The 12,201-nt window shown below is 32.6% G+C and overlaps 1 pseudogene; it reads left to right on the forward strand.

Moving 5' to 3' along the window:
- The first annotated feature begins 1,461 nt into the window (after positions 1-1,461).
- On the forward strand, positions 1,462-3,162 carry LOC143598761 (protein DETOXIFICATION 51 pseudogene; annotated as a pseudogene).
- Positions 3,163-12,201: the final 9,039 nt, after the last annotated feature.

The raw sequence follows: 12,201 nt of genomic DNA on the forward strand, positions 1-12,201 counted from the left end.
ACATGCAACCTTAAGGCTAGTTCAAATGAGCAAGCAACATACACTGCCATTATTTGTCGCCAACACTTAATTGCATTTGCGCTACCGACGCAATCACCACTATCGACAACACCATCATTGCAACGCCTTCGCACATACCACCACCACCAGCGCAAGCAATGCAGTTACCAACCATCGATGCCACTTCCATCGGTGCAACCAACATACTATCAAAACTAAAATTAAGCATATAACAATTAAACTGGTCAAACAAAATAATCAGAAATCTAATTATTTTATGACATGTTTGTTCTATAACTAATTAACGCCACTATATGTCATGTAAATAAAAATAGCGAACTGGTTTCGACTTTCCGTGTGTGTATATATATATATATTTATATTCCTAAAACGACTCATTTCAGCCGACGTTAAATTTAGTCTATATTAGTGGCATCTTCTTAAACCCGTTCTGACCCGATAATCAGATTTAGCTTGTCTGTTTAATTATTAAAAAAGTTAAAACTACAAACCAAAATCCTAACAATTTCATATGTTTATTTCTATAACTAATTAACACCCCTCCTCAGTAAACCAAAAAAAAAAAAGAAATTAAATAAAACAAAATAAAACAATAATAATAATAATATAAAAACACAAAAAATCCAAACCCAAAAAACGAACCAAAAACAAACCGACGGTTTGGTTTTATATTTTTGTAAAAACCAAACTAACGGTTTGGTTTTGGTTTTGGTTTTGCATGCAACAAAAACCGAAAAAACCAAATCAACCTGAATTTCTAGATTTTTATTTTATGAGTTTTTATTTTAAGTAATTCGAAAGAATTTAATATACATGTAACTCAAATACTTCTGGCCAAATATATAATAGTCTATTAGTTAACGATTAACAAACTATTTCTACTTAGATTCATTATTTTTGATACTTTCTTTTCGGTCTAATGATAAAAACCAAAACCAAACCAAACCAAAACCAAAACCGAAACCGAAACCGAAACCGAATGGTTTTAAATTTTCAAAAACCAAATTTTTGGTTTTCGACTTGGTTTTAGCCCAAAACCGTACCGAACCACACTCGTTCAAACTATTAACATGAACCCGTTCCGGCCCCATACCCAATCTAACATAGCTTGTTTGTTTTACCAAATTATGTAAACAAGTTAAAACCACAAACCACAGTCCTAATAATTTCATGACATGTGTGGTCCTATTAGCAATCAACAATCAACATAAAAGAAACTAAACAAAATATAATAATAATAATAATAATAATAATAATAATAATAATAATAATAATAACACAAAAAATTCTTTTCCTCCTTTTCACCCCTCACCTCCCCTCTATTAATACATGTCTCTCCTCTTTGAGACCAAAACCAGATAAACAACAACACACAACACACAACACACAACACACTTAGAGTGCTCTCTACGAGAGTATCTCTTTCCCTCCATCTTCACTATGTGTAACCCGAACACCACCCCGCCCACCCATGAACCCCTCAGATCACCTCCCCACCTCTACCTCAACCTCCACTCATTACCACTTCCCATGTCCCAATACCAAAGTACCAAAAAAGCTGACAACAGTATCAGTACCAGTAGCAATAATAATAATAACAATATTATTACCAGCAGCATCAGTAATAATAATAGTAGCCGTAATAGTAATAATAATAATAATAATAATAGTAAAGTATGCATTTCTATGCTGATACCCACACCGTCCGACATCTGGGACGAAAGTACAGCTCTGTTTAAGCTTTCGTCCCCGATCGCTTTAACCGCTTTGATTCTCTATACACGGTCCATAATATCCATGCTCTTCCTCGGCCGGCTCGGGGAGACCGAGCTGGCCGCGGGGTCGTTAGCGATAGCCTTCGCTAACATTACCGGATACTCTGTTCTATCCGGCCTGGCCCTCGGGATGGAACCGCTTTGTTCGCAAGCGTTCGGGGCCCGCCGGATGAAGGTGTTATCGGTAACGTTACACCGCACGGTTCTCTTTTTGCTTGTGGATTGTGTACCCATTGCATTATTGTGGCTTAACACCACACGGATTTTGGTTTATTTACATCAAGATATTGACATCGCACGTGTGGCTCGCACGTATTTGGTGTTCACTTTACCCGATTTGGTATCCAATTCGGTTATCCACCCGACCCGCATTTACCTTGGGGCACAAGGCATCACTTTTCCGTTAACGGTAGCGTCCCTCGTCGGGACACTACTCCAATTACCATTAAATTACATTCTAGTTTTCCGTTTCCGTCTCGGGGTGGTTGGTGTCGCCACGTCGTCATCAGTCTCGAATTTCGTGGTGTTGGTTTCGGTGATTGGGTACGTGTGGTGGGCCGGGTTGCATTTGCCCACGTGAACCAACCCTACCCGGGAGTGTTTCTCCGGGTGGGGCCCGTTGGTCCGGCTGGCAGCACCGAGCTGCGTCTCGGTCTGTCTCGAGTGGTGGTGGTACGAGATCATGATAGTGTTGTTCGGGTTGCTCGCGGACCCGAACGCGACGATCGCGTCGATGGGGATATTAATCCAGACGACCGCGTTGTTGTACGTGTTCCCGTCGTCGCTTAGTTTCGCGGTGTCGACGCGGGTCGGAAATGAGCTTGGAGCGAACCGGCCAGATAAGGCACGAGTGTCCACGATGGTGTCGGTGTTTTTCGCAGGGTTAATGGGGTTATCGGCGATGTTGTTTGCGACATCGATGAGAGAGAACTGGGGTTTAATGTTTACTCGTGATAAAAACATACTAAAGTTAACATCATCAGCCCTACCTATAATAGGGTTATGTGAGCTGGGGAATTGTCCCCAGACAGTTGGCTGTGGGGTGGTACGTGGAACCGCCCAACCAACCACTGCAGCCAACGTGAATTTAGGAGCGTTTTATCTAGTGGGAATGCCGATAGCGGTTGGGCTTGGGTTCGGGCTAAGAGTGGGGTTTATCGGGCTTTGGCTCGGGCTACTTTCAGCCCAGGTGTGTTATGCCGGGCTGATGTTATATGTGGTGGGGACCACAGATTGGGAGCATCAAACAAAGAAAGCAGAGATGTTAACATGCAACGGAGGTGTGAGTGAAAATACATCTTTAACATCTTCAGATTGTGACATTGAAAACCAACCGTTGATTCGAATAATGGTGACGTCATCTTGAAGAAGTAAAAAAAATAAAAACAAATCAAAGTTGACAAAAATATTGAGAATCTTATTTTGAGATTTATGAGTTCTTTTTTTCTTTTTTTTTAATTAAATTTTGAGGAGGGGGGGGGGGGGGGTGGTCAATGTTTCATTGAGTTTGGTTGTGAATTATTACTATTTTTTTGGGGTGGAAAATACAAAATAAATGATAATCTAATTTACATAATTTTTACATAATAAAGCACAAATTGATGGGAATTTTTTAAATTTATTTTGATTTGATATTTTACCCTTTTTAAGTTTTAAGTTTGAACTTAAGGTTAACAACCCCCTCTTCTTACAAGTTTTCAAATAATAAAAAATTAATGGTGGCGGGAGTCGGCACTCGGCAGGTCTCTGCGTCTTATTACAGCATTTTATCTTTCGTTCTATGTATTATGTTTTTTTTATATATATCAAAATGTTGAGCATTTACGGGTCTTTGTACCGCTTTCTTTTTGTAAAATTAGTTGTGATATCACATCGTATTCTTGAAAAATTCAAGACGGGTCGTTTTCTCAAAGATAAGAGAAATATCTAGCCGATTTAGTTGTAACTTGAACTCTTGTTTGTTTTAGTAAGCATAAGTGACATGTAACAAACTATGATCTGTTTTCCATCAATTACAAGTTCAATGCCATTTTAGTACAACATAATATTACATGACAAATCTATAAAGATTCAAGGTAAAGGGGTATTCTTGTTGATACATAAAGTATAAAGGTTATTTTGTAAAAAGAATAAACTTATGTCTCACTTAAAGGTGGAATGACAAAAAAAAAAGCTATGGGCAAAGTGCAAAATGTGAAAAAGACAAAAAAAGAAAAGGAAAAAGAAAAAAAAATGCATAGCATGTTAAAGTTAAAAGATATGCACACAATTATACTTGTGACAAAGTAAAATGACCAAATTGGACATAGACAAGTTATGGTTAAATAGTCATCTTGTTGTTTGATTTCCCTCCTCATGATATGGATAGTAAAAATATGTTGCAAAATGAAGGGTGGCCATAGGGGCAAAGGGGTCCATCAATTGATAAACAGTCTGTCATGGAAACTGAAATAGTAGATAGAGATGAGAAACAAAATAGCTACTTGTCTCATTTTCAAGTGGCATTCAATTTTATTCGATTTTTGCGCATCGAAAATGTACTTTATGCACCGACTGTTGGTACACCAACAGTTTCTACTGTATGCTAGTTGTTATCAAACGTTGTTTTGCATCGCTTCTAACAACCACTGGCATTATGTTCAGTACACACAGTTGTACGCCTTTTAAAAATAAACGTCTTATATCTTTCTTATTTCATTTTCTAGGCAAACAAACAAATCAAGGCGCATTCTTTTTTGCATAAACAAAGAGAAAAGGACAAGGAAGATAGATGCAAATGGGTAGATGCTTAAGCCCTTTCAACTCATCGAATTTCGAACCTAATTCATTGCATTTAGTCTATAATCTAATGTGTTAAACTGTTATTCTGATTGTTATTGATTTATAAGAATCCTTTAATTACGTTTTTATAAAATTTTAAATTATTTTTATGCATATTAGCAGATATAAAATGTGTTAGTATTTTAAATATGAAAAATTAAATATAAATTTTCTTGGAGAAATTTGGCTTTTGAGAATATTGAAAGGACTTTAATTTATTTCTTAATAATAATAATAATATGCATATATATTTTTTTTTAAGACGACCAACTAAGTATTAATAATATGCATATATTAATAATACTCACTAAAAATAGTCTAAAAAGATGATAAAATACAACCCAAAAAATTAATGTCTATGGTTGGGTGACAACCCTTGCTTCCTACCCATGTGAATGTTTGCACACTTCTTATTGGTTGAATTAATATCACATGTAGAAAATAATGCCACAAGAAAAAAGAATAAACAAAATTGGGTATTTTTTGTGAGAATTTATGGAGTGTTTGTTATTTTATATATATATATATATTAGGTTAGAACCCGTGTGACACATGGTTTGATTAAACATATAATAAAATAAAATAAAATAAACATATATATACATAATAAGATAGATAATGGGTTCATATTATATAAACAATTATACTAATTTAAGTAAACATATAAATTACAATTTTCTAAATATTTTCTTAACTTTGGTTTATAGTCATTGCAACATATGTATCAGAAAATTTAATGTGTATCAATTAAATTTCAATAGAACTACCTACAATTATTTTGAACTAAACATGAACCCAAACAAGTCATTTAAAATTACTTATAATTAACTGTTTGATAAGGGTGATATAAAGTTGCATTATGATGTACAGACTTGCAAGATATTTGGGAAGGGTTCTTCTTTTTGTTATCACAAACCATTTTTCTTATCTTTCGGTTTTTCTTTAAGATAGCTAAACTTTAAAAAATATATAATTTAATATAATAGTGATAGTAACATGGCTAGTTAAAAAAAAATGAAACTTACAATTTTTGGTCAAAATTTGTTGTGTTATTTGTTGTATAGAGACTAAATTCTCATCGGTGATACCTGCAAAAAAAAGTAAAAAATTAGTGATGATAATTTTACTAAATAAATAAATAACTATTATGTAATCAATAATAAGAATAAGAGTTTAGAGATATATCCCATCAGTAATATTAGATAGAGATATTCACAAGGTAGTATTGCTAAATGTAGAACACATCATCTCCTTAAAAACAATAAAAAGCTCATAGTTCTTCGAAAACAATCAACTAAGAATAAAAGTAATTCACACATTGCATATTCGAAGACATTTACTTGTTAATCTATTAAACATTGAATCTTGTACTATATCAACTTGCTTTTTGGATAGTTTAATGTGCGTTTTTAAAAATAATGTGTCTTTATTTAAATAATACTTATCGATAACTGACGACATATTTTATTTTGTTTGTAATGTATCTCTAAGTTAAAAATTGGTGTTATATAATGATCATAGAATTAAGGTTTCAATTGAAAGACAACGGATTACATATAAATCAACTACGTGAATCAAAGTACATGATTCGGATTAAATGAATCGTATTATGAAGATTGATCGATTGAACCTGTGAATCGATTAAATCCGATTGAATATGTGTAGGCGAATCGATTGACCCTGATTGAGGATGTTAACCCGATTGAATCTGCGAAGGTGAAATAGTTGAATACGTGAATCTGATTACAAATATTTGATAGTTACCTTGAATACTGATTAATTTCAATGTAATAGGTAGATAGTGATTGCTAGGGTTAAAACATGTGAATTGAGATGAAAATTCTGAATATTATAGGCATCGCAAGTTTGATTTTGAAATTGAATTAAAGTAATTAAAAATAATTAAGAAATGTCATTTGACACTTTGAAGAAATTTGATGAAAAATAAGGGGAATTTGATGGAAAACCCACTTGCCATGTACCACTTTGAATACTCATTGTTAATTTAAAATAAAAGGAAAGATATTGAGTTTTGAATTTAAAATAATTAAAAATAATAGGAATTAACAAGTGTCATTTTGAAGACTCATTGATAAAAAAAAAGAAGGTTTCTTGACAATCCACTCTTTTATTATATATATATATATATGATGGATCTTGCGAGAAATGATATTATAGCGAGAAGTGCGAGAAATAAATCTGGGCATTGATATTTTGATCTATGGTTCATAAACATAATGGCATTCTTGTAATAAATATGGATTCATTTATGAGGCTTTTATTAGAAAATTGGTACTTTGGTTTTTTTTTACCATAACAAATGTTTACAATCACTAAATTCTCTAAACATTTGCTAATAATTCATTTAATGATTAATATTAACATAATATTCCTATCTGAATTTAATACCAAGGTTTGACTATATTTTTTTTCTTTTGTTTCAAATAGGTAAATATTAAAATACATCACGATATAACTTCAACTTGTTTTTTATTTTTTTTTTCATTTGTTTCAAATATTAAATAATGTGATTCATGAAATTATTTTACAAACTATTTTATACAAATAATATTGCATAAGTTCATATATGTACTGTGTAAGTGATATCACGAATGTGTATTTGAAAATTTTACAAGTGTAGATTATTGGCATGATATGTTATTTATTATATGTAGTTTAATGTAAAAAATAAAAAAAAATATTTTGTAGTGTGTAGGTTAATATATGTACTGTGTAGGTGGTATTTTGAATTGTGTATGTATAAATTATATCTTACGTAGGTTCATATATGTACTGTGTAGGTGGTATTTCGAATTGTGTATGTGTATATTTTATAGTGTGTAGGTCCATATATGTACAATGTACCTGGTAATTCGAATTGCGTATATGTAAATTTTATCGTATATAGTTATGTAAATTCATGTATGTAATGTGTATGTGGTATTTCTAATTGTATATGTGTAATTTTATCGTGTGTAGGTTCATATATATATACACTGTGGAGGTGGCATTTCGAATTATATGTGTAAATTTTATTGTGTGTTTGATCATTTATATACTGTGTATGTGATTTTACGAATTCAGTATAAAGTTGAAAATCTTCCTAAATTTGGTTAAGTTCGAAAAATTAAAAGAAATGAATTAATCATAAATTAAAAATACAAAAAAAAAAAACATACAATTTTAAAGAACAAAATAGTTTGTAAATTAGTTATATTTGTTGATAAAATGAAATTATGAAGATCGATTATTTTATGGTAAATGAAACTAGTTATATTATAAAAGTATTTAAATTAAAGACAAAAAATATGTAACTTATCCTACACATAAGTTACTTTCCATATATGAAAAAAAAGATGCCCCTTCTATTAAAATAGATCATAAATAAAAGAAAAATTATGATTGGTTGTAATTACTTCTCGCACTTCTCACACTAAAAACACTTCTGAAATGAACCTAATCCTATATATATATATTAAAAAGTGATTATAGATTAAATATTCTTTTTATAATAATATAAGATAGTTTGAGATGCTTGGATATTATAAATATTGTTTGGGCTTATTTAAAAACATTTATTTTTTAATAAAAAGAGATGCTTATTTTATAAGCATTTACTTTCCCTTTATAAGCTATAAGAAGAAAAAGATATGTACTATCACGTCCCCTAAACCACTTAATGAATCATTTTCCATAAAAGCATATTTTTTAACTTCAAAATATAGTTGCAAAACCGAAAGAGTAGAGATGGTAAAAGAAACTTGAATTTGATAGAGGAATCCGATTAAGGTTAAGTTACTTTTCTAGTTACTTTAAATACATAGTTATGACTTAGTTAAGAATATAGTCGTTAAACTGTTAATATTTTCCAAGTAATGTTTTACAAAGTAAAGACGTTGCTTCCATGTGAAGTAATATTATCAAAACTATATTTTGACGGGCACGTAGTAATTGGAAGGGGGATATCATTAGTAGACTCTTCTTGTCTAAGGAAACTAATTCATATACATCCAATCAACCGCGGGACCCGTTTGCTTACCTGGAGAAATTTGCCAACGTGATATCCTTTATTAGGCCAAAACGTGTTATTTCAAACGTCATATGTAAATCCAAAGTATTTTCATAAAACGACTATAACTATACTAAGGTTAGGTCAAACCTAAGAGTCTGCTGATCAGACCTCGAGTTTGCTGAACTGAATCAGACTTCAAGTCTGCTGATCAGACCTCGAGTCTGCTGAACTAAAACAGACTTAAAGTCTACTGAATAATACCAACTAGGTACTTATGCATGCCTATTACAAATATAGGTTGATAGCATACTGAAGCTGAGGAATCTGAAATTTCCAACTGATAAAATAAGGTGAACACGTTAACCTTTTATGGTCTGAACTGATTTTTACTCTTGTAATAAACTGGTTGTTTATTACAAAGAGTCTGATAAATGTTTGCATGAGATAAAATCTCTAAAATCATTACAATACAAAATAGATAATAAAAAGCAACTCAAACCGAATACACATGTGTCTGGATCCAAACATAACTGATAATTGGCAAACAAAACCAAGTCAGTCATAACCGGTTCTCCAACAGGGTTACCTAGCCTAGGGGAAAGTTGTCTCCGAACAGGGGCTATGTACTCGGGGAACCTTTGAATTGTGTGTGTAGGGTAGTGGTATAAATCCCAGGAATGACAGGTGTTCCTGCTGAGTTTGTGAAACAGAAAACTATATTTGTATTTAACGACTGTTATAAACTGTTTTATCGAGTCAACGTTTCACCAGCACATAGCTAACGTGTTTTTCCCACCCTTGTAGCTAATTAGATGACAATAGATGGTATACAAGGATTGGAGTCATAGAAGATCGCTCGAGATGGCTCGTTTTTGAATATTATAAATCCTTGTATTATTAATATCACTGTTTTGTAAAACTGAAACTCGGGTGTTTAATTTCCGAGTAATTTTGAGAATGTAAATTAATATTTTAATATTTAAAGACTTTCGCTAAAATGAACCTGCTACTCTGATATATTTACAAAACAAGTACCAACTGTTGGTCACATTTCTAGGCCCTGGATCGGGGTGTGAAACGGAACCCACAACCCCCACCATTATAACGGGTGGTGGAGATCCATACAGAAACTGACGGTCGACCTCTGTGCTTGCAACTTCCGGCCATCTTCTCCGGCCACCTACGGATTCTGGCCATCTTCTCCGACCACCCCTACGAATGCCATCTTCCCCAGCCACCGCCTGCAATTTTTTTGTTGAGTTGTTGCTTTCGCAGATTCTCAACAGAACATCATCCCCCACTTATGAGCTCTTCGGAACCTCAATCCCCTACTCCAGCAACCTACAACACACAAACCGTCGTTATTCCGATCTATGTTAGAATTTGTTCACAAAACCCAGGTCCGCTCTAAACCTTGCCGGAGTTTTGCCTTAATTAAAAAGCCCAACCATTCTTGCCTAAAACCACCTACACTTGATATTCTGGTTGATTGTATTTAGGGTTTTGAGACGTTGGTCCTTTAGTGAGCAGGGTAGCGACGGTGGTGGCTCGCATCAGCAGAGTGGTGGTGGCCAGTAGGTTCAATCATGTTGAATGAAGTTGAAAGGTGGGTAGGTCGATTGAAGATCTAGGTCTTTGGTTTTGGTTTAAAGATCTGATATTATAATTGCCATGTAAGCTACCACATAAGTAATAATTTGACAAAAAAGTATGCCACGTAAGTTGTCACATAATCCAGTTTTTGACAACTAGGCGTGCCAAATAAGCATCAGACTAACGGAGTTAACATCCGTTAGTCGCGGTCCGTTAAAAACAAATACCCCTTTAATTTGGACCGCCACCAGGCAAGTTCGAAGTTGAGACTGTTATTTACCAATAGGATACAGCTGAGATTATTTAAAACCAATATTCCTAAAACAAATAGTATGGTGATTTTGTTAGAATTTGAAATTACTACAACTACAAAAAAATTTAATAGCGTGATAGTGTCATGAGCATTTTATAATTGCACACATATAGATACATATATTATCTAATATATATAATTTGAAAGTTTGGCGACGCTAGCTCTTATTGGTCCAAGTGGCAGTCCGATATTGGACAAAGTACAAAAACATTTTTTTGTATTTTTATTTTGTTTCGTAGTTCCAGTACCGTAACGAACATATTTGAAACAAATTAAATTTGTGTTGATTTACCACCACAAATCTCAAGACCAACAACGCTCAGGTTTTACCGACTCACCACCGCAACGCTCGAGTTTTACCGACTCTTTTGTTTTAATTCTGATACCTTAAGTTGGTATTGACTGAATTCGTGTCAACTCATCGTCGTAATGCTCGGGTTTTACTAACGCCTGGGTTTCAATGCTGGGGTTTTGCCAACTGTCCCGGCGCAACGCGCCGGATAGAAAATCTAGTTTATATATAACACATTAACACAAGTATCCAACTAAATATATGTAAGACGTCAAAGTCTTAAAATTAATAATATAAAATTCTGAGAGTAGGCCGTAGGGTAAACTAGTGATGTACATCTTACGTTGTTTGGGTAGAGTTGATTGATTATATGTATCTTTGTGTGTATTTGTATTGTGGGGTTCTTTTAGTAATAGCAATTTTCATTTATTTGAAACTAGATTTTATCCCCCGTATTACGGGGGTTGTTTTATATTATTCGTTTTTAATATTTATATATGTATATTTGGATTTTAATCTTATTTATTGTAAGAAAGTTAATAATTAATATACTTGAGGTTTGATAATGAAATAGTTTCACAAATAAATGATACGTTATAATCCGGTTTAAAAACTATCTGGGTTTGATGATACCCATTACCCATTTATTTTCTTTATTATAAAATTGTTTCTTAATTATAAATATTATCTTTTTAAATAAAATAGGATATTAATTTTTAGTATATCCCTATTTTATAGGATTTTCATATCAAATATTTGATAAGATTAATTTTTAATATAATGAGATGTTATAACCCGTTTAAGAGCTATATGGTTTGGTGAGACCTTTATCCGTGAATGAGAGTCAAATGCGTGAGAAGCCTTCATTTACATATAAAGCAATCTGATAGCTTGAGAGAATAGTTGTTTTACATTTTTGGTTTTTTAATATTTACTTTTTGGATTTTAATTTTCTTTATTATAAAAAAGTTAATAATATACTTAGGGTTTAATAATGAAAGAGTTTCATAAAAATATTATAACCTGTTTAAAAACTATCTGGATTTTGCGACCCATGATCCGCTTATGTTTTTTACTATAAAATTGTTTATTGATTATAAATAATATCTTTTAATTTTTAAATTGGATATTAAATTTTAGTATATCCCTATTTTATAGGATTTTTTTATCAAATAATTGGTAAGATTAATTTTTAATTTAATGAGATGTTATAACCCGTTTAAAAACTATTTGGTTTTGGTAAGACTCATACCCATGAATTTGGGTTAAATCAATGAGAGACCTCCATTTAAAAATCAAGCAATCTGGTGGTTTCCATAAAAGAGAGGAGCGACTACATCGCGACACCTAGTATTTTGGGGTTTTTAATTATATA

This window comes from Bidens hawaiensis, unplaced genomic scaffold (assembly GCF_021521415.1).
Source record: "Bidens hawaiensis isolate Kalapana, Puna unplaced genomic scaffold, B.hawaiensis_p1.1 tig00050801_1, whole genome shotgun sequence".
Classification (NCBI taxonomy): domain Eukaryota; kingdom Viridiplantae; phylum Streptophyta; class Magnoliopsida; order Asterales; family Asteraceae; genus Bidens; species Bidens hawaiensis.